The sequence below is a fragment of the Arvicanthis niloticus genome, chromosome 22 (genome assembly GCF_011762505.2).
Source record: "Arvicanthis niloticus isolate mArvNil1 chromosome 22, mArvNil1.pat.X, whole genome shotgun sequence".
NCBI classification, from domain to species: Eukaryota; Metazoa; Chordata; class Mammalia; order Rodentia; family Muridae; genus Arvicanthis; species Arvicanthis niloticus.
In genome coordinates this window covers 39,624,697-39,648,776 of record NC_133429.1, presented here as the reverse complement: position 1 = coordinate 39,648,776, position 24,080 = coordinate 39,624,697, and the positions used below count along the sequence as shown (strand labels likewise).

The 24,080-nt window shown below is 42.6% G+C and overlaps 1 protein-coding gene and 1 non-coding gene across 2 annotated transcripts in view; one reads left to right on the top strand and one right to left on the bottom strand.

Moving 5' to 3' along the window:
• Positions 1-9,382: 9,382 nt before the first annotated feature.
• The window catches only part of Rap1b (RAP1B, member of RAS oncogene family), a 31,678-nt gene continuing 16,980 nt past the window's right edge, over positions 9,383-24,080 (top strand). Inside the window, exon 1 of the mRNA XM_076920311.1 lies at positions 9,383-9,520. The gene's annotated coding sequence lies outside the window, so the exon portion shown is untranslated. The remainder of the gene's footprint in view (positions 9,521-24,080) is intronic.
• Positions 17,637-17,752, bottom strand: LOC143436510 (U5 spliceosomal RNA). The gene has a single exon (XR_013106478.1). It is a non-coding gene; the product is annotated as a U5 spliceosomal RNA (small nuclear RNA).

The window sequence follows — 24,080 nt, the reverse complement described above, 5'->3', positions numbered from 1 at the left end:
GAGACCAAGTTCAGATCTCCCGCACCAAAATAAAAAGTCTACTTACTATAACTCCAGAGCTTTGCATAGGGTGGAGACAGGAGGATTACTGTCCCCTGGCCTAACCAATCCCTGAGCTACAGGTTCAGTGAGGAAATCTTGTCTCAAAAAAAAAAAAGATGGAGAATAACAGAGGAGAACACCTGATGCTGACCTCTGATCTCATATACACACATAGAAACATATATACATGCATGTACCACATACACACAAATACAGTAAAACACACATAAACATATATACATGCATACACCACATACACACAAATTCAATAAAATACACATAAGCATATATATATGCATCAATCACATATACCCAAATACAATATAATACACATAAACATATACATACATGTACCACATACACACAAACACAAATAAGCATATATATATACATGCACCACATACACTCAAATAAAATAAAACACACAAGTATATATACATACATGCACCACATACACACAAACACTTATGACTAGAGAATGGACGGAAAGGTGACAAACGTGAAAACACATAAACTAAGCCATCCATCCATGGAAAGGGAAACAAGGGCCGGGATCCGAGTGAGCTCGAGGGAGAATCATTAGGAATGTGACAGATCAGATACGTGGACCAAGGGAGGAGGCATCCTATTTCAGTTTAAGGAGCTGGTGCCCTGTCCTTGTAGAAGGATTCCTGGAAGAAGGCAGGTTTGGAGAGGTCAGCCAGGGTAAGCTTTCCAGGAGGCAAGTGGTGCTGCATCTGGAGCTGAGTCACCGTGCTTAGATGGCACAGAAAATCAGGGTAGAGTTACAAAATTGCCCAGAAAAAAAAAAAGTAGTCAAGAAAAGGGCCCGGGAATAAGCTTTGAGGAAGGTACAACCCAAAGGGAGACTGAGGTAGAACAGCCAGCAAAAGGCAGACCTCACAAGGATGCGACGTGAAAAATCAAGAGTTCAATAATACAGATGCTGAACGGTCATGACGAAGTGAACGCTTGAGCCCGCGCTTTCAGTGTGTGTGGATTCAAATAGGCCTCCTTTCTGAGCTGCCTTGAAGTCACATTGAGCCAGGTATGGTGGCGTACATGCCTTTAACCCAGCACTAAGGAGGCAGAGAAAGACAGATCACTATAAGTTCAAGGCCACCCTGAGGAGGAACTCAAGGCCATCCCAAGCTACATGGTGAGACCCTATCTCAACAAGCAAACAAACAAAGTCATATTAGTGAACACACGCCCTAAGTATCAAGGTACTGTTTCCAATGACTACATAATTTCAGGTTACAGATGACTGACAAGAAGAAACCACAGAAGCCATTGAGGGTGGTGCATGACTGTCATCTGCTATTGATGGTGACATACAACTGTCATCTCAGCAGCTAGAGTTCTCTAGTTCCAGACCAGCCGAGTTTACATCCTCAACATCCACCAAAAAAAAAAAAAAAAAAAAAAAAAAAAAAAAGCTGGATGCAGTAGTGGTACCTGAAATCCAGGAGCCCTGGAGCTTGCTAGCCAGCCAATCTAGGCAAACCAGTGAGCTTCAGGTTCAATTAGACACCCTGTCTGCAAAAGGAGATGGGGAAAAGGATTGAGGAAGACACCCAGGGTTGACCTATGACCTCCATACATATACATACACACACACACACACACACACACACACACACACACACACGTGTGATTGTGCATTCACATCCACACATACGAATGTGCACACACACACCACATATACTCATACATATATACATACACAAAAAGAAACAAATGCAGAACACAAGCATCCTTAATCAAAGATTGTCAGAAACAAAGAGTGACTATCTGAGGACTTGTGGAACTCCTCCAGTTTGCAAAGTGAATACTGTGCCACAAGTGGCAGTAGAGAGCCACATTGACTGAGCGCTTCCCCCAGGATGGTAACTAACAGCTACCATGTACCTCTTCTGCTTTGGGGACTGTCTTCTCTGCATTGTTTAATCGCACACTATCACACAGCTTCTGCGCTCCTTACTCATTAGGGAACTACAAGTAAACTCCTGCGATGGCTGCCAAGCCAGCCCGCCCAGACACTTCACTATGCTCCTTCCTTCCTTTCTTTTATTTATTTATTTATTTATTTATTCATTTACTTGTTGCCCTGCTGGAGCAACCCCATAGCCTCACAAATGGGAGCCCTGTCCTCTGACGCTGGGCTACACCATTCTTCCATTTTATACCTGAACTCCTATTTTAAATGCTTCGTTAAAGTCCTAGATTTTAAAGGTTAATAATTAGAAAGAAACAAAGTCAGTTAAATAACTTCCACAGGTCACAAGCCCACTGTGGCCGCTTTAGAGCCTATTACAAAGATTGGCAAGTCTTCTGAAATGACATTAACTTCGTATTTATGGCCCCAGCAATATGGCGCCTACAAATAAGCATGAGCTATAGTCTCAGCTCTCGGGAGTCACAGGATGGAGGGGACACAGAAGCAACTCAGGGCAGACAATGACAGAGTCGAATGAGTAACACAGCAGTAACTGAAGAAATTCACAGAGGAGACTTCTGTGCCTTGGAGAAGGAGCACACTTTGGAAAAACAGATGAGTATCCAATAGACATGAGGAATTTTTCTCTGGCTGAAATGTGATATTCATAAATGGGCCAGGGGCTGCCTGATGCCAGAAGGTAGCAGGGAAACCAGGATACAGACTTCAACTCCGCCATGTATTCTATATGGCTTTGGATGATTAAGTTTTGGTTTCTCGTCTGAATGATGGGCCATTAAAAGCTATCGACAGGACTTGGAGAAAATTCAGACTAGTAAGTCATTAGCATCCTGATGAGCAAAGTTCCAGGACGTGTCTGACTCTCAAGCATCTTTTGTATATTAACTGTTTGAGTCAAGCATGGCCTGGATTCTGCAAGGCCTTACATATGGCTTTTGAATTTCTCTTAATTTAATATGCTTCCCCCCCCCCCCATTGTGTTCTGAAGATGAAGCACGGGGCCTCACACACGCAGGATGCAAACAGTTTTCCTTGGAGCGACAAGCCCGGCTCTTCAAATTGCTTATGAAATTTTCATGACCGAGTATATTTTATGAAGTTGGCTTCTGCGGTGGTTTTCTGATGGCTCTCAGAATGTCATTTTCATTTTTATGGGTTCTCTCAGCTAAGGCTTGAGCAGGGGAAATTTTAGGTGTAATCTGTGCTTTATATCACAGACATTAGAAACGACACAACTACGCAACTGTTAGATTTATTTAATGTGGTGTAGGCAGGTTTGTTGGTCAAACCCACAACTACTGCAGCAGAGTTCAGGCACAATTTGAAATATATGTGGAGACAAGTAAGCTGTTATTATAGTTATTACACAGAGTAGAATGTGCCAGTCTTCATTTTTCTTTTATATAAGTACATGGTTTCCCCCAAACAGAAGTCGTAGAGGCACACAAAGTATCCTAGGAGAGTAAGTTCTCAGCTGTTTCCCCACAGTCGCAGAGCCTCATATGCCCTTACCTGGTCTCCTGTGTAATTACCTGATGACAGAATTTATAAAACAACTATGTAGACCCTGGAATGCAATCTTTGACCAAAAACACAATGTGAAACCAATTGGAGACATAAGACAATTTTTTCCCCACTTTTGCATTGAAAAAGCAATCTGCTTATTTTTCTCAGCTTCCAACTCCTGCCAAGGAGAGTGGTTACAAAGGTGCAGAACAAGGTGTATATGTTGCACACACACACACACACACACACACAGACACACACACACAGCCAACAATGCACTACATTGACAGGCTCAGTTTTCAGTTTTTCTGTCTGTGAATCAAATAACATAATAATACCTACGGTCAAGAAATGTTAATGCTCCTGACAAACGAGCTTGGTTGGAAGCTAAACAGTATGAGCCTGGTTTAGGCTGATGATCATAGCTGTTGAGAAAATAATACACTTACTTATGGTCCTCATTTTCCTTTCCTGTTTTAGTCAGCACCTTGCCAGATAACTCTGACTAGCCTGGAACTCACTAGCTTTCTGCCTCAGCCTGGAGCACTGGGTATGACCACTTTTAGCTCAGATTTCTTTTTTTGTTGTTGTTGTTTTGTTTTGTTTTGTTTTTGTTTTTGTTGTTGTTGTTGTTGTTGTTTTGGTTTTTTTTTTTTTTTTTTTTTTTTTTGAGACAGGGTTTCTCTGTATAGCCTTTGGCTGTCCTGGAACTCACTCGGTAGACCAGGCTGGCCTCGAACTCAGAAATCCACCTGCCTCTGCCTCCCAAGTGCTGGGATTAAAGGCGTGCGCCACCACCACTCGGCAGATTTCTTATTTTTAAATCTACTAATTTGAGCCAGGTGTAATGATACATGTCCATCATCCCAGCACACAGGAGGCTAAAGTTAGTAGGAGTATTGGGAGTTCAAGGCCAGGCTGAGCTACACAGCAAGACCTCTGTCTCAAAAAAAAAAAAAAAAAATCCACTCTCATACTTTTGTGTGCTTTTGAAATGAAGCTAAAGTACATGTAAATGTTAAAGTCAAATTTTAAGGAAGCAGAAAGCATAAAGGATTGGAAATATTATGTCAGGTTAAACACAGCAATGTCTATAGGTGAGCACTCTGCCAATTTTTTTTCCTAAATGAGGAAAAACTAGCTTTAAGCCTCTGCTTGTCCTGAGAGCTGAGGCCTTCCTGCTTGCTACCCCTTATCTAAAATTTTATAAGGCGGATGATATCATCTTCCTCTGTGACAGGTACAAGACAAAAATTACAGAATTTTTTGTTACAGAATTTACCAGGACCACTTGGCTCACAAATGAAGCTGAATGGACATTCTAGAGTCTCCCATCATTCCACAGGTCTTTAGAAACAGAATGTTCCAGCAAATGTATCTTGAAAGCCTGTTATGTGATTAGCAGCATGCCAGATGCCAACAGTAACAAAGTAAGAACATGCGCTGGACAGTGGTGGTACCCTCTCTTATCTCAGCACTCAAGAGGCAGAGGCAGGTGGATCCCTGTGAGCTGGAGGGTAGCCTGGTCTACAGAGCAAGTTCAAGGACAGCCTGGTCTACAGAGCAAGTTCCAGGACAGCCAGGTCTACACACAGAGAAACTCTGTCTCAAAAGTCCTAATTAATTAATTAACATTAAAATCTTTAAAATGTCAACATACTAACATTACACTGTTAAACCAGCCATAGGCTTCTTTTAGGTGCAAGGGCTACTATGTAAATTTTATACCCAGGAACCTGGCTCAGCACAGAGCTCAACAGTGGTTTAAAAAAGAACATTACTCTGTGACGGATACAAATTACATGGAAGTCACATTCTAAGGTCCATGTGTAAAATGGTTTTGGTTTTGATTTTTACATTAAGCTTATGTGTATGAGTTGGGTATGACTTTTCCCTGAGTGAACGGATGGGTGTGTGCCACACGCTTGCCTGATGTCTGTGGAGGTCAGAGAGGAGCTTTGAACCTGGAACTGGAGTTATAGATGCTTGTGAGCCACCATGTGGGTGCTGGGAATTGACCCTTGCTCCTTTACAAGAGCAACAAGCTTTCTTAATGGCTAAGCCATCTCTCCAGCCCTCACCCATAAGTGAAGTTTTCATTAAACTACAATTATATCTATTCATTGTATGTTTTTTACATTAACTTATGCAGTGTGTGTGTGTGTGTGTACTTATGTTATGAGTGTGGGGGTCAAAGGGTAAATCGTTGTGGGAATCAATTCTCCCACCTTGTGAGTCTTAGGTTATCAGGTCTGGCAGCAAGGCTTTTAGGCAGTGAGTCATCTTGTTGGCTTTCTTTGTATTGTTTACGGCTGCCTTTGTATTACTGTGGAAAAGCTGTTCACTTTTAGAAGCTACAACACAGACCAAAGTTCCAAAGACTTAAATAGGTACTACCTGGCCCTTGAGAGAAACAGTTTGTAAAACCTGTGTTTAAAGGGATAGTCACTGCTGATGAAAAAAAAAAGCAACACTGTATTATGAGATTCAGAGAAAGGAAGAAAGGAACAGAGAGAGAGAGAGAGAGAGAGAGAGAGAGAGAGAGAGAGAGAGAGAGAAGAAACACACTTAGATTGACATATCAGGAGAAAGATGCTATTTCTTGGAGAAAATAGATGGGCCTGGAGTGATGGGATAGGATGGGCAAGGGCATTCCAAACATGGAAAATCACCGGTACCCAGCAGAGGGGTGGGAGAGTTACTCACTTGAGCCAAATGAGAAGTCCATTTTGACCAGGCAGTTGGAAGTGAAAGAGAAAAGTGTAACATGCCTTCACTTCTTTGTAGAGAAGAATACTTGAAAGCCTCCTGAGGAAGGGAGTGACTTGTTGAGCAGGCTTTAAGATAATGTATCTAGCAACAATGTGTAAAATGGGTCACAGGAGGCAGATGGAAGCTACTAGGCAGCAAAGGTCCAGGAGCCAAGTTGTATCAAAAGGAGCCTGGAAGACTTTGTCCAGCTGCTGTTCATAGATGCACCAGTTGGTGGGCCATTGGGGGGTGGGGGACAGGGGAGGGTGACAGGCTTGAAGAGTGGGTGATTTGAAAGAAGGTGATATAATTAGCAAAGGAAAGGAAGAGAAGAGAAAGCAGGTTTGGTGACAATGGTGATGAGTTTAGTTTGCACACAAGTTAAACTGAAGCTGTCAGTGGCAGATATCCTGGTCTGTCAGGTAAATAGGACAAGAGGTTCACATTCAAAAGTGAATCCAGGGCAACAAGATGCAGAATTCTGCGGTTCTCTATTTGCCCACTGGGATTTAATACATGCTGCGATGGGTATGGGCCTAGCAAGATGATAACCATGCTTCAGCTTAAACAACTCTACAAGCTGGCTGCACTCTTCTCTCAAAGGAGAAAAAAAAAAAAGCAACTGCCCAAATGTCAAAGTGTTTAAAAATAACAAAAACAAAGAAAAAGAAAAAACAACCTGTGGCTAATCAGTACTTTTGCTCAAAATGTCAGTCTTCCAGACCTGTCAAATTTTCATTTAATAACTGATAAAATAGGGGACTGGAGAGAGATGGCTTAGTAATTAAGAGCACTGGCTGCTCTTCCAGAGGATCTGAGCAATCACATGGTGGCTCACAACCATCTGTAATAGGATCTGATTCTCTCTTCTGGTGTACATGAGGAATATATATATATATATATATATAAAGAGCAAAATCAAATTTGCAATTTATTCATGAGTAATTGATAATACCAACAGATTGTTGTTCTGGAACTTGCCTTTGAAACCTCCACTAAAATGTTGTTCTAAGAAAATAACAATTAAAAAAAAGAGAGAGAACAAAAAACAAAAAAAGCCCAGCAGTGGTGACACATGCCTTTAATCCCAGCACTTGGGAAGCAGAGGCAGGTGAATTTCTGAGTTCGAGGCCAGCCTGGTCTACAGAGTGAGTTCCAGGACAGCCAGGGCTATACAGAAAAACTCTGTCTCAAAAAAAACAAACAAACAAAAAAAGAAAATAACAATTATTGAAATAGGTAATTTTCAATTACCCTGCCCAAGACCCCCACCCCAGCCAGAGGTTATCCTCTGGGGTTGAGACGGATAATATAAACCATAAAGCAGCTGGAAAACACTGCTATCAAAAACTGTTGTTGGGGTAGGATGGCTCAGTGGGGGCAAAGTGCTTGTTACCTAGGCAGGAGAACTGGGAGTTCCAAGATCCATCCAGTTCTGTTCCTTAACAGTCACATAAGAATCCAGAGTGGTAGCCCAGCACTAGGGAGATGAAGACAGGAGACTCCCCGGAGATTGGTGGCCAGTCACTCAAGCTTAGTTGGTGAGGTTCAGTGAAAGACCCTGTTTCAAAACAACAAATCAGGGAGTAATAGAAAATAACGTGTTCACCTCTGGCTTCTATGTGCCCACACGCAAGTGCACAAGCATGCAGGAGCACACACAACTGCTAATTATGTTTTTCCCTTTTTTGTTGTTTTAAAGGTTGAATTTACCACACTCAGACACTTGCTAGCCGAACACTGGGCCATTGAGCTATGTCCCTACCCCCGACAGCCTTTGAGAATCTCCCAAAATTGTTTAGGTTGGCTTTAACTTACTCTGTGGCCTCAACCATCCTAGAATTTGCAAGGAGCTACCTCCCGCTCAGCCTGCAGAAGAGGTGAGCTCTCACAGACTTGTGTCCTGAAGCCCAACTATAATTCTTTCTTATTCGCTCACTTAACTCAGGTTAGAGTAGTTGTCACTTCTCCATTTCTCTTCTAGGGTTCGTAAAATTTCCAGAATAATTTGCACAGGGACAGCTAAATCGCCTACTTCCCTCTGTGCTTTCCTCTCAAGTCGTTTTATTCATCAAAACCTTTTCAATAGCTGGCAGTGGTGGCGCATGCCTTTAATCCCAGCATTCTATACGGTAGAGGCAGGTGTACCTCTGAATTGAAAACCAACCTGGTCTACATAGCAAGGTCAGGCCAGCCAGGAGAACTAAGAGAGAGCTTAACCAGAGCAGAAACAAAGTCTTCAAAACAAAGCTCTGATAGTATGATTCTCATACTAAAGGCGATGGCATGAAAATACTCTAATTACCTAATTCTGTGTGAGTTCTTGTGTTCTTTGGAACGAATCATTTTTGGAAAGTGCTTTTCGGAGCCACATCATAGACTTACACCTATGAGTAATCTATAAAGTCACGAAGGAGCCCCAGGCATGCTCTTCAATGAACTAATCATTTTAATTCTAAAAATTTTTCATTTAGGTACAAGCCATAAGCATGCTTTGGAATCATCCATTCGTGAACTGCGTCTGGCAGGTTAGATCTGGACAGCTCGCCCTGCTTAACACACCACCGGCTGAAATGCTTGTCCAAACCTAAAGAAAGGCCATTTGAAAAAATGAAAAGCTGCCCTCGCGCTCTGGGAGTGGGAACTGCTGCTCTGTTACTTCTCCAGCTACTTTCCCCAGCCAGCACAAAGGACCACGCGAACACCGACGGTCTGGGGGCGTTGGCGACTGAATTCCTGCGTGCACTTGGAGGCCCCGCGAAGGCTTCAGAGGTTTCCAAGCCCCGAGCTCCCCGTTATCCGGCTGGGGTCGAGACGGATGCACTCCGTTGAGGCTGACACCGATTACGTCGGACAGCCAGGCAGCGGGAGCGAAGCTGACCGCAGCAACGAGGCGCAGGGCGGGGAGAGGGGCCACGGCTAGAGCCGGCCGGCGAGAACCCGGGCGAGGCCCACGGCAAGGCTAGCACGCCGAGGCCCCGCCCCCTCGGGCAGGGCCCGCCCCTTCCCGGGCTGCGCTCCTGCGCGCCCCGCCCGCTGGCGGAAGCGAGAGCGAGGCTGAACGCCTGACGTCAAGGCGACACCGCCAAACCTCGCCCAGAGTCAGGCGTGGAAAGCAGCCTGAGCGGCGGCGGCGGCGGCGGCGACGGCGGCGGCGCCGGCGGCGGCGGCAGCGGCAGAGACCGCCGTGGCGCCGGGAGCAGCGACCCGAAGGGAACGCGGGGCGACGGCGACGGCGGCGACCCGGTGACAGCGCGAGAGGTGGGCGCGGAGTGCACGCGTGGCTGCGAGGCTGGCGGGGGGCCGGGAGCCGGCTGAGGGGAGCGGTGGGGTGCGGCGCGGGCCGGGCGGGGCAGCCGTGGGGGCTCCCGCGGTGGCGACGGTGGCCCGGGCGCGCGGCAGGTGGCTGCGGGGGAGCCCCGGGCTCCCCTCGCTGGCTTCGGCGGGCGAGCCGCCTCGGGGCGGCCGGGGAGGAACCGCGACCGCGGCGGGGGAGCAGCGCGCTTTGCGGAAGGGGTCAAATGTCTGAAATATGGCGGAGGAAGTGAGCGCCCGAGGAACCCCCACCCGCCCGCCCGCGGCCCCGCAGCCTTCCCCGCCGCGCCCCGCTCCCCGCCTCGGCGCCTGCCGCGGGGTGGGTGGAAGTTAGAGCGGAAACCAGAAAGTTGTCCTCTGCGGACACCCGGGCTTCTCCCAGCCCCGGGCCGGGCGGAGCAGCGTTGCGAGGGGGGGGACCACTCCCCGGCGCCCCGCGGGCTCGAGCCTGACAGGGAAAAAGTTTGCCCGGATCGGGGCTGGCTTGCTTCGTTTGTTGCGGGAAGTGGCAGGAGGAAGGCAGCGGAGCGAGCCCCACCTAGTCTGGCAGCCGCCACCGAGCAGCGAGAGGAAAAAAAAAAAAATGTTAAAGGGGCCTTTCCCTTCGTCAGCAAGAGGAAATCTCTTTTTCTCTTGCAGAGAGAAAAATCCAGGAAGTTTGTCCTCTTCTCCTTTTTTTTTTTTTTTTTTTTTTTACGCCATCTCGATGATTCTGAAACTGACTTATCAGCGCTGTGAATTTGGGAACTAGGCCCTCGGGATTTTCCTTGGGGTGGAGGGGTGGGGATGGGGGGGGGGCGGAGAAGATGCCTTTGGAAGAAACCTCTTCGTTTCAGAGTTTTGAGCAGATGGGTTTGCTTTCCTTTCGCTTGCCCCCTCCCACCCTCCAGTGCTTTAGAAAGATATTTTGGCCCTGCGACTCCTGAGTGTGCATACAAGCACTTCTTTATTACAGTAATGAGAACTCACATTTTTTTTTTTTTAACTGAGTTGAAAGTTGACATTACGATGCAGGCTGGACTTTTAATATTTTTAAATCAATCGAGTCTCGTTGGAATGTTTGCTTTGCTGGCACTGTGTATTAATATATTACCGAGTGCCTCTACCTTGTAAATTCATTTTTTTCAGTTTTCTTTTATATAATTAGAACGTTGTCGAGACTTGCCTAAAAGGAGTTTATCTTAGCAAGAAGTAACTTAATTGAATGGGGAAATTCTTTTCATTTAAAGCTCTTACCACTCTTAAACCTGATTTGAAGTCTTGTGTATTAAGTGTAATAGAGTCTTGGGGCTTTTTAAGGGCCGGAAAGAGACTCTTTAAATCATTTAGTCCCACCCTGTCGATTCATGGAGGAGGAACCTAAGGCCTAAAATAGATAAGATAACCAGTTACCTGAATCTGCTGATTGTAAGGTAGTGGTCTGTCCATAAAAGACAATCCACAGGAAGCAATGTGACCTTTTTGTGTGTGTGTGTGTGTGTGTGTGTGTGTGTGTGTGTGAGAGAGAGAGAGAGAGAGAGAGAATTACATCTCAGAGAGAGAGAGAGAGAGAGAGAGAGAGAGAGAGAGAGAATTACATCTCAGAGATCTTTGGTCCCATTATGCTCTCTTCTCCAAGAGTGCCTTAGTTACCTAAATGGTATGGAATAACCACTTGGGTAGTGTCATCCCCTGGTTTTGGTTAGAGGAAGTTAATAGTCTGGGGATGGAATAATCTTACTTAAAGATACAGAATCCCGAATGACAGTCTTGTTTGATATGGTTCATACTTTTAATCTCTATCGTACATTATATTCCCTTGTGCTTTCTTGTTTTGACAGACTAGTTCAATGGCCTTCTCTGTGGAAGCTGCAAAGTAAAATCAAAAGGACTTATGGTTGTTTAGGTTGTAATGTACCTAGTGTCAGATTAACAGCTGTAAGGCCCCATGCTAAGCCGACTTTTTAGTCTGTGGTCAGGGGCACAGGAATGATGGACGCGTCTTTCTCCGTTTTCTGCCTGTCTTACCACTGTTCTTTCCGTGGCTTGTGTCACTTCCTGTCTTCTGTTACTGCGGTGTGTGTTTATCTGTTCTACCAAATTGTCAGGTCCAAGGATGGGATACATTTCTTCTGCAGGCCTCAGGTGACTAGCATGTCCCTATTCCATAGACACTTATGGATGAAAGTTAAGTAGAGTTAAACGAAAACTCCATGAGAATAGGAATTCTACTTTATTCTTAGTTCCTTGCATTTTACCTGGGCACATAGGGATGTTTGGGACTTAAATTCAGAGACTAAAGAGGAAAACAGTGTAATCATTCTACAGAGAATTCCACATTTTCTTTGGTGATCTCTCACTTTACAAGTTAATCATTTTATCATTGGTCATTTATGATTCTAGTATTTTCTTTTGAGCTGTACAGGGGAAGTGAGCCCTCCCACAGAGGACCTATAAGGGCTACCAGGTTGAAATAAATAATCCTTTTTTTTTTTTTTTTTTTTTTTTTTTTTTTTTAAAGTGGGCCAGGCATGGTATTTTGTAGCCGTAATCCCAGCAGTTAAAAGATTGAAGCAGGAGGATTACCATAAATTCAAGGCTAGCCTGGGCTAATGAAACCCTGTCTATAAATAAATACATGAATAGCTTGATCCCTGTTTTAAAGGCCTCTGAAGGACTTAATGCTTATTCAGAGATTGATAATATGTAACTGTACATGCTGTTTTAAATGTAAAGTCTTAAGATTAACATGGAAAGCTCATGTTCAGCTCTTTGCTTTTTGTGTAGGTACTTAATAGTTATGGAATGAAATCAACCTGTGAAAACCGACTGAGAGAACCTAGCTGATCTTACCTCCACCTCCCACCACCTTACATTTGGCATTTTACAATTGAATGTCAAGGAGATCTCACTGATTTACATGTGTCGTTCCCAGAAAATAAATTTTAAGGGGTGGGTGTTGATCTAAAGTGTTTCAATTTGAACTGCTGCTAGCTTAGTTTAGTGTTTATGCAGTAAATAGTCAAAGACTATTTCTCCTTAAAATGATAACATGTGGTCACTAAACATCTGAAAAACTCATCTTTCTGGCTGGGGATGTGGCTCAGTGGTCAGAGTTTCCCTCACTTGTCCAAGTTGCTAGGTTCAGTCCCCTAACTGAAAAAAAAATTCCTCAATTTTCTAAGGGTTTTTAGTTGTGACTAAATATGCTTTGTGCTTTTAGTTTGGTTGGTTCACATGTGAAGGGTGTGTGCTCTGTTTTGTTTCTATTTGTTTTCCTTTTTTTTTTTTTTTTTTTTTTTGAGCAAGAACAATGTCTTAAGTCGTAGCTTGGTGCATTGTAACATTAGATACAATTTTTATTCAGCTGTCTGTAAGCAGCATGTGCTGTCTCATACTGAAAGCTAATCTTTGCAATACTTGTAGATATTTTGCAGTGGTGTTGAAAGGTTCTGATTACCACTTGAGGACTAAAGTCTTTAGAGTAATTCCTTAGAAATCTCAAGAATATACTGGGAACAGTGGTTACAAAGGGTAGAATGAAAGGCTGGAGATGCCTCAGGAGTTAAGAGCGCTTGTTGCTCTTACAGAGGGTTCCCAACCTGAAATGGGTTCCCAACACCTATGCCAGTGTCTTCACTACCACTTTTAAGACTAGCTCCAGGAGATCCACCAGCCTCTCTTCTGGTCTCCTCAGATACCCACAGGCAGGCATGCTCATTCACACACAGATATACTCTGGTACACAGAAATACAAGAGACACTAGAAGGAATTTATCCATTTATAGTAAAAGTTTGACTTGCTGTGTAATCTATTGCCCTTTGTTTGAAACCACTTGACTGGATTCTAAGATTGATCCCTTTAACAATAGAATTTGCAGTAAAATTTGTACTTTGTAAAAAGTTAATTGGCGATTTTTTTTTGTCACCTTAAAAATAGCACAATTTTAAAATTCATCAAGAAAAAGAATTTTACTTGTTTTCCACGCTTCACAGACAATGCTATGCTTACCCCCAATGCTCAAATTAAGGGTACACTGCAGTTGATTAAAGCCCTAAAACTTAGAAAAAAGAAAGGAAAATTTAGGGATATGTTACAAGGTTTTAAATGTATAGTTAAATTCTCTAAAAATATTTGCAACACAGATTACAAAATTTCCATCTGGTTTTTATTATACAGAGTGATAATATTCTGGAATATTGTACTTAAGATTGGTTACATTGGAGATGCTTGAATCGGAATACACTCATGTCTAGATTAAGAGTATCGTTCTCTTAACTACAGCCAGTTTGAATTCTTACATACTAAACTGGTTCCTAAGACTTCTGAGTATTAGTTACTGTTGCATATCATTGTGCTACTTTATATTGGTGAAGCTGTTCAGTCCAAGCTAGGTTGGGCCTTCAGGAGGTAACTTGTTGGGTAAACTCTTCCAGGGTTGGGGATTGACCTAGAACTTGCCATTCAGATAGTCAGTCAGAAATGTTAGAGAGCAGCTGGTACAAACATTACAGAGTTAAGGTGGTTTTAAGTGGGAGATCTAAAATTGATTTCAGCAACTATATAATTTTTTTCTCCCAGCTGCATGAGGTGGTCTGTACCTGTAATCCCAGCATCTGAGGAGGCAAAGACAAAACGCCCTTCTGTCAGCCTTTCCTGCACAGCAAGTTCTAGGCCAGTCTGGGTTATATGAGACTGTGTCTCTGCATCTTTTTCTTTACTTAAACCATACCTATTTTGAAAATAAAAAGGGAATTGATTGCTTCATTTGTGGGTTATCTCTCCCTCCTGTGGTTTTCCTCTTTGCCTTGTGTGATAGGAAAAAAGATGAAAGCAATGTTCTGTCCACTTAGCAGTTTCAAGTGGAGCTTGGGGAAGAAGTAGAAAGTTGGCCTAAGCTGGGCTCTAATTATCTATCCTCTGCAGTTCATCCTCACATTAGAATGTATTTTTCATAATCATGATGATGATTTGCAATGTGAAGGACTCAAACATGGGGCTTTGCACTTATTAGACAAAGCACTAATCACTTTGTAGTAAATTGGGGGACTTTGTAAGTTCTCAAAATGAAACTGGAGGTTTCAGATAAAAAACTTGTTACAAATGCAAACTCTTCTCATCCACTTAGTACATGTAGACAGCCAACATCCTGTGTATTCCCCGTTCAGTACCCTGTGTTTTAAAGTTAGCTTGGTGTGCTAATGGGACATTATATTAATGCGTTAGGTACAGATACAACCTGTGATTTTTAGGTAGAGTTAACTTCTCAGTAATACAACTCTAGCTCTCTGTGAAATCTTAAATTTTGTACTATACAGATAAAAGGGGGACAAGGACAAAGTGTATGTTTCCCTATTACTAGTTTTTATTAATCTTAGAATTTCTTTAATTTGGAGATACTGCACAAACTCTGTGTTGGTATTTAGGGAGCTTTCAGATGTTTGGCTTTACCGTCTTGTTAAAATATTTGCAATACAGAAGATAAGAAGGGAAGAGTCTGTTCTCTCCACTGCACTGGTGCTTTGGGAAAACATGATCTTTCTTCTCTGAAGCTTTCTTTCTTGCTTTCCTTGGCAAGATGACATGGAGATGCTGGACTTGAGGCTAAGTCTCCTTGTAAATGTGTTTACAGCTCCTCAGACATATCCTGCAGCACTCACTCTCCAGAGCGCCTCTTCTCCAGCATCACCTCAGTGAACACGGGCTTGTGACTTGTGATTTTGGTGCAGTTGATTTGCTTTTAAGAAAACATTTGTATCCCCATACTTGAGAAGGTTTAAATATGAATCATTTTGCTCATTGATTTTCACAGTATAATCCAAGGAATCCTGCAGGTAGCTTAGATGTTTTGGGGGAGTCTACAGGTACAGGGCTGTTGCTGATGATGATGGTGATGATTGTGATGACTGTGACTCTAAGATATCCTTCCCTTTTCTTTACTGTATTGACATTTGTTTCTATGGTGCAAGACCAATAGTGGGCACAACTTGTGACTCCTTGGAGTGAACTGGATTAGAGCTCTGGTATAGTCTTTTCTGCCCTGACTGTTTAAAAGAGAGAAAAAAAAGTTCCAGCTAAATATTCTTGAAGTTGTTTGAAAAATGAGGCCTTTCTCTGTGTACAGGTCTTTTTAATATGACTCCAAGAAAAGTGATAAAGTCTCAGGAGCTGAGCCAACCTCTTGTTTTTAACGTTTATTTTTATTTTGTACATGTGAGGATTTTGCCTGCTTGTTGGTGTTTGCATGCCCTCAGAGGTCAGAGACAGTGTTGAATTTTCTGTAACTGGAGTTGAAATAGGTGATTGTGAGCTACCACCTGGGTGCTAGGAATTGAACTGGGTCCTCTGCAAGAGCAGCAAGTGCTTTTAACTACTGAGTCATCTCCTGTGTTTCCTGAACTACCCATATATGTATGAGTGTTTGAATGTGTGCACTACATGAGTGCAGTGCCGATGGCTGCCAGAAGATGGCATTGGATTCCTCAGACTGAACTTAGAACCTGGTGTGAGAGAGGGGCCATGAGAATGCTGGACATGGAACCCTGGTCCTCTGGGAGGGCAGCCGGTGCTCTCAGCTGCTGAGCCATTACTCCAACCCCTGGCATGGTGTTGAAAACAAACCTGCTTGTTGTCTTAGGGCAAGTAATAACAGTATCTGTGGATGATTGTAGATAGCTCGTAAGCAAAGATTGGGGTTTTGGAAAGCTTTTCTCAGCATTGGGCCCTTGATACTTGAGAGCCTTGGTGTTGAGAGAAAGTCTTTCTGTGAAACTAAGGAACATTTGAAAAAAGTTCACAATGAAATGAGCCATTACTGAAGATTAACTGTAAAATGACCAGTACAAGCTATAACAAGAAATCTTGAGTGCTGGGACTTTGTTTCAGAATCCTTACTGATGGTGATTGGCTTATTGGAGCTTCTTTGCAGTCTTCTCTGGGAAGTCCACTCTATCTTTGGTCACATAAATTTACTTCTTTAAGCTTATTTCTGGTTTGGCTTGTCACTTTTTTTGCCTTTAGCCTCAAACTCCCAGACTCGCATGATCTGACTACTTCACTCTGAGTACCTGTGGCGACAAGCCTCCAGCAGACTAGCTTTATATGGTTTTAATGTTGTGTCTTTGGCATGAGAAAATTTGGTGTATCTACATTAAACAGACATTTTTCAAAGAGGCTTCCAGGGTGGCAATGTTTTTCCTTTTGAGAAACTGCTGGTTTTTTTATACTTAGGAACAGTTGTGGAGATCTTGTTATACAGTGAGAAGTTGGGGTTTGGGGGGAGTTTTGTTGTTGTTGTTGTTGTTGTTTTATTTAAACAACAACAGTGAGAAGTTGTAAAAGATTAGAATAACCTAGATCTGTTAACTAGCTTCAGGTTGTGGAGGCAGCCAGGAAGGTAGACAGTAAACTGTGGGCTGATAGTCATCTTAATTTACATTTTAGTTCTGGGGTCAAATCTGAGGGTCTAAGGTAAGAGGAATTCAAGATTTCTGGGACCTTCAGCTCTCAGAGTGGAAAGAGAAAGAATGCCCGAGACTTGTAGCCAGCCCACTACTAACTACCAACGTGGGACACCTGGGAAATGTACAGATAAAGACCCTAACCTATAACCTCTTGGAATCTATTTACACTACAAAGGAATAGATTGGCCTATTTTATGATACTTTTATAAAAGTGGTATCTTTTTTTTTTTTTTTTTTTAACATGACTAGCCTTGCCAAAGCAAGACCTGAAAAAAAGCACGGTTAAAAGCACTCAGCAAGATAGTTGAGCAAGGTTAAAGGCACCTTCCTACCACGCTTGAATAGGATGCTTAGAGCCTATGTGCTGGAGACAGCTGACTCCCGCAGTTGATCTCAGATGTCCCATCCACACCATTGCACGCTCTTGTGCAGCATGCGCACACACAGTGTAACATTTAGGTCTGGGTGCTCAGCTCTTGGATCTGGAGTGCTCTTGCAGAGGACCTGGCTTTGGTGCCTAGCAGCTGTCTACAACTCCAGCCTTAGGGGTCTGATGATTTGACCTGTTCCTTGCACACAAAGCACTCACACGCACATACCTACCTACACACACATACATACATAATTAAAAATAGAAAAATAAATAAATTGGTTAAAAACCCAGACTTGCTCCTTTCCACTGAAACCTTCAGTAAAAGGCAGAGATTTATGTGATCTGAAGGGAAGTCAGGCCGTTGAACAGCACTTGTGAAAGGCCAGCTAACACTGGAGAGCAGGATTGCGCTTGACTTAGAGAAGGAATCGATGTTCAGTGCCCACTTCAGGGATTAAGTACTAAAGAACCTCTGCCTCCGTGAGCTAACCCCAATGAGGAGGAGAGGTAAAGAAACACTCTGCTGCGGCTTGTATTACGTCATTAAGTGCTCAGGTGTTGTCACGGTTCTGAATTAGGGAACAGACTGAAGTCACGTTTTATGTCCAGGACAGCCAAATTCATCACAGGTTGCCACTAAGTACTATTTATGCAGTCCTGATTACTTAAAAAAAAAAAAAAAAGTGAGATTTCTTCCATTTTAGCTAGCTTTTATATATACACTTGTGCTTTTTTTCCTTTACAGTAAGCACTATCACTTGAAGCTTAGGCTTTACTGGTTTTGTTTGCTGCTGCTGCTGCTGCTGCTTTTGATGTTTTTGATGTTTTGGAGCTTCCCTGTGTAACAGGGGCTGCTTTTAAATTGAAAATCCTCCTGCCTCAGCTTCCTGATGGGATTACAGATGTGTACACCATGGCAGACCTTTTGCAAGCTTTTAGTGACAAAAAAACTCATACAGTTTCTCTGGAGTGTGAAGTGTTCCTGTTCGTTGGCTGAGTTTTTGTTTTGGTTTCCGATGGTGAGTTAGAGCTTTTGCTGAATTTGAGTTCCTAGCAGTCCTGCCTTAGCCTCCTGAGTCCTGACATTTCAGGCAATGTCACCAGGACTGCTTTTTATCTGTATGTGCCTGTGTGTGTATGTGTATGAACCATGTTCTTACAGATGCCTGCAGATGTCAGAAGAGGTGGGCAGAGCCCTGCAACTGAAATTACAGGAAGTTGCTAGCCCGATGTAGGTGCTGGAACTTGGGCCCTTTGCTAGAGTGATACATGCTTTTAACTACTGAGCCATCTCTCTAGCCTTCCATTTTAAAAACTTTTAATTGAAAAAGTATGTAAAGAATTGACTGCGTTGTCTTTATTGAGGTTCATCATAAGCGGCTACATGCACTCCTTTTTTGAAAGTGTTACACTTATTGTATTTGACTATGTTGTTGCTGGTTTTGTTTTTTCTGAGGTGGGGTTTCTCAGTTTGTAACCTTGATTGGCCTGATAGACCACAGGCTGGCCTAGAACTCAGACTTCTTCTGTCCCTGGATTGTTGGTAGGTATTTTCATACTGTGACTTGGGGTGACTGTTTCCTAGTGTAGTGAGATGACAAAGTACTATGCATATGAAGCATGAGTGATCCCACTAAATGAGATGAATACAGCAGAAGGAGACTCACATCAGTGCTTAGGAAAAGTAAAAGCAGTTTATAGCACAACAGGGTTTGCCACCAAAATAGATGTGAAGCCAGGTATGTTTGGGATTGTTTAGAAATTTAAAGTTAGGTTTAAAATGGATTAGAAAGTCTTTGATTAGCTGGGCAGTGGTGGTGCACTCTTTTAATCCCAGCACATGGGAGGCAGAGGCAGGAGGTTATTTCTGAGTTCGAGGCCAGCCTGGTCTATGAGTGAGTTCCAGGACAGCCAGAGCCACACAGAGAAACCCTGTCTCGAAAAAACAAAACAAAAAAAGAAAAAGAAAGTCTTTGATAATAATGTCTTCTTTGGGAAAGACATTAGGATATGAAAATGATACTTTCAAGCATCTACTAAAAACTCACAGGCTGCCTAAAGGTCAGCCTGTGATGGGTGTCTTCCTCATTCCCTCTCCACCTTAAGTTCTCAGGAAGAGGCTTCACTGAAGCTAGAGCCTACACATCTGCTAAACTGGCCAGAAAGCCACAGGGCTGCTCCCATGTCCCTCCCACTCCAATACTGGGACTCCAGGCACACTGGGGCTCTTGTGAGGACACTGGGGCTCAACCTCATGTATAACACAGCTCCCTGGCTGGCACTGCCCCGGCACTCCCCAGGATAGTCAAAGCTGTCAGTGCACGGCACTGTTGTCGGTGAGTCTTCAGGGTTCTTAGTATTGAAGAACCTACTGATGCCATAGGTAACTAGAGTCCACTTAGCTCTCTAGAGAGAATTAAGGCTAGCCTGTAGATATTGATGCCTGTCCATTGTGGGTTGTTGTTTTGTTTTGTTTTTTTTTTCTGTTGTTTTTTGTTTTTTAGTTTAAAATTGAAAGCTGTTATCTGAAACGGTTTTTAAGCCTTATAAACTACTGTATCATGTCATTTATTTCCTTTAGAAATCATGTCAGTAAGGTTTCTAAGGGCTATAAAATCCACTTAGTTATAAATAAGAATTCAGATTAGAATAAGAATATTTTAAGATAATACTAATACAATTTGTTTAAAAACTACAATAGAGAGCTGGCAAGACAATCCCAGGAAGGATCCATGTGCTGGAAGGAGAGACCGATTCCCTAAAGTTGTCCTCTGACCTCCACATGCAAACTTCCACATGCCGCACGTGCTCTTGCTTGTGTATGTATGCATGCATAAATACACGTGTAGTAAAAGAGTTTTTCTTCAGTCTTTCATGTGGGGCTGGAGACATGACTTGGCAGTTGAGAGCACTTGTTGCTCTTGTAGAGGACCCAGGTTCAACTCTCAGCATCCACATGGTGGTTCACAACCATTGCTAACTGATTCCAGGGCATCTGATACCCACCCTTTTCTGACACCCTTGGGCCCCAGGCATGTAGGTGGTACAATACATTATGGAGGCAAACACTTGTGACCATAAAATAACATTTTAAAAAAAGATTTTAGTTTTTAAATCCCCGACAGAACTACCATGTGTAGGGACAAGAAGTAAATAGCTGAAGTGGGTACTCTGAAACTCAGACTTGTTAACAGGAAGTATCTGTCCACATTTCCTGTTGTCTCTGTGCTCTGCTGACTGTAACAGACTACTGTCCAGACTTTTCACTTGATGTATATATGCTAATGTTTAAAAAAAATGTTAACCTCTATCTATGGGATTTGGGGGTGAGTAGCTTTAATGAAGGTTTTAAAGATAGCTTATAAAAATGCATGTACTTTTATATGTATTTGCCCACCTATGTATGTACACAGCGTATGTGCCTGATGCCCTCAGACGAAGAGCCTCCGGAAATGGAGTTAGAGATGGTTGTAAGCCACCATGCTGGGTGCTGGAAGATGAACCCCGTCTTCCCAAGTACAGCAAGAGCTCATCTTCACTGAGCTAGTTCTTCATCCCCAAACTGCATTTTGTTAACCTAGTAATTATGCAGGTAAATAAGGTGTTATGTGTGTGCGGTGGAGGGAAACAGGTTCTGCCACCCCCTTTCTTTTTCTGAGTGGCCTTTACTGAGTATCCAGGGCATCTTTGCATAAAAGGAGAAATATAAAAGACTTGTCAAATTAATCAAACCAGTGTGGATAAGTGGCTAGCATAAGCTACTGATTAAATTGAAATATTAAATTAGTAGAAAATTATGGGAAGTACTTTTGCTTCCACTGCTTTTTGTTTCATGGTTAATTTTCTCTTTTGCACTTTTGGCAGATTTACTAGTGACTTAACATTAGGAATATCTTGGTCTTGAAGTTCCTTTTAGGATGTATGTTATTTGATTGTGCATATATGAGAATGCCTAAAACCAAGGCATCCTCTTGGTTTCTTAGTGCATTTGGGAGCAGTCATAGTAGATATGTCATTTGGTCCTAGTTATGTGGTAATGAGAACAGAAATATTTCTGTAGCCATTGTCACTAGTCTAGTGGAATATATCTATATATATATTCATTCCTGAATTCACCCTTTTGCTGAAACAGACTATAAATGATGTTTTTAAAGTTTACCCATCCTTGTGTGAGATAGTATGCTGTAAAAACTAGATGTTTATATTAAAAAATATGTGTGGTGTTTATCCATTCACAGAAATGGGTGTGATTTATTCAAAACTCTACTTTTAACTAATAAATCTGTTAATACTGATAGCCTGGTTTCTGATTGCTTCTACTTGTGCTCCAATACTCCAGGCTAGATTTACTAGTTGCTTAAAATATATAAGTACACATTTTCCATCAGTGTCCGGGTGCTGTCTTCGTAGTTCATGAGTAGTTACTTATAATTCTGCAGGTTTCTTGGCAAACATGCACTTTTAATGGTTGCACTAAATTGGAAACCAAGGACTTTATGGGTTGTCTTCTCTCCCCACCCCAAGCAAGCTACTCCTGTGGAGTTTTACTGCTACCACCCATGGCTCACGTGAACTTAAATACGAGTGGATTTAACTTACTGAGGAATTGACGGATGAAGATCTGAAGAATTAGGACCATCTTTCTCTGTTAAGTTGAGGAAATCTTTGCAAAGCAAAAAAGATAGTTCATGTTTTCTCTCGGACAAGCTTTCAACCTTTGCAGAAGTTTCAACCCTGCTGTTCCTGCCCCTAACCCACTGTAGACGTTGCTAAGAAGGGAAAAAATATAGACGCGCACACTCTTTCCCTTCCAGCCCCTTGGATCGGAACTGCTCTCACGCTGTTCTCATCACCACGTACATAACATAGGACGGGCAGCTAATATCTTGAGTTGATGTTTGAGCTCAATACTGATTTGTCTCCACTAAAGTAATATGCAAAATCTTTCCTCATCTCTTTCAGGGTCTAGCCTATAGGACATAGATCTAACAAGCCTCTGTAAAGGGCAGGATAATAATTTAGACTTTGTTAGCATCTTTATCAGAGCCATTCAGCTCTGCCATTTTAACCTGGTGACAACCAAAGATGCTGCTCATTGAATGGGCATGCCTGGGTTCCAGTCAAGCTGTTTTCATAACATAGCCATCCACTACTGGAAATGCGGTTCAGTGACCGAATGCTTGCCTGGGAGATGGCAGGTTCAATCCTAAGTATCTTTTCTGTTCAAGGTTCTGCATTCAGTTTTAATTATACAGCAATGAACTTGACACAGATCGTAGTCCACAGGATATTTAATTGTCTTAACGTAATTGTTAGAGTACATTGGGACAAACTCGACAATTTAAGCACTTCACAAGCCTGGAAGAAGTTTTATCCAGTGTTCATTCTTGTGTTTGTTTTGTTTTATAGACAGGGTCTCAGTACGTGGCCTTTACTGTCTGGAACTCAAAAAGATCCTCCTGCCTCTGTCTCCCAATGCTGAGATTAAAATCTGTGCATCACCACAGCTAGCCTAAAAGTAGTTAAGGTGAGGTAGGGATGCCTACTAGTGTGTGAGACCTTAGGGCAGACACATTAGGTGTTGTGTTCTGTAGCAGTATAACTAACCGCAACCTCCATGTGCCTTGGCCATCAGATGCTGTGTGGTATCAGTTAGTCGTTAGCATCTAGGTAGGAAAATAGCCTAAATGTGTGTCTGGTTATCTATGCTTATTGCACACAACAGACGCTTAGTAGTTTGCTAGTTTGCTCTAGTTCTTCTCTGTAAGTAAATTCCTGATTTCCACATGAAGTCATCATTGTGTTTCTCACAGCACACACTCCTCCCACCTTTGGTGGCACTCCAGTTTGAACCCACACCCTAATGCTAGGTTATGCCAAGCATTGAGCCATAGGCCTGGCCTATATTCTGTTTCTTGTCTTTTCTTGTAAAGCTTCTTGAGAGCAAGTATGCTCTGTTCCTCTTTATAATTAAGAAATGTAAGACGATGCAAATGCCTACCAAAATTTATTTTATTCTGTAGATGTCTTTTTCACATGTCACTGTTAGTGGACTTTCCAGGGCATTATAACACCCAGTAAGTAGTGGAGGGCACTGGGACACTCTGGCTTTTAAATTTCTAATGTCATATTTTGGCTTTGCTAGAGGGTGTTCTGACTCACAAATTTTGGTTGTAAACTATATATAGTTTATCGGGTGATAGTTTAATATCGAATGAAACAGCCTGAAAGTTTCCTCCTCTTTCTTTTCACAGTGGTTTAACTATTGGCCACAGACATATATGGAGTGTAAATTCATGCATAGGAAATGTATACATCCTTATTCCTTAGGCTTGGCATTTGTATGTGTTTCTGTTGTATAGATCATAGAATGCCAAAGTTAATTTCTTTCCATAATAGCAGATATATAACTTAGAGTAAATTGGCTACTAACCATTGCAGATTATATCAGCAGATAAAATAAAGTTAGGGCTAGAGTGAGCTCAGCAGTTAAAAGCACTTGCTGCTCTTGCAGAACCTGGGTTCAGTTCCCAGTGCCCACATGAGAAAGCTCACAGCTTTCTGTAACTTCCATTCCAGGGCCCAGGAACTTAGGCAGTATACACATACCCATGCAAGCAAACAGTCATACACATAAAGTAATTTTTAAAAAGTAAGACCAAGTAGAACATAACTGTTCAACATGTTCCT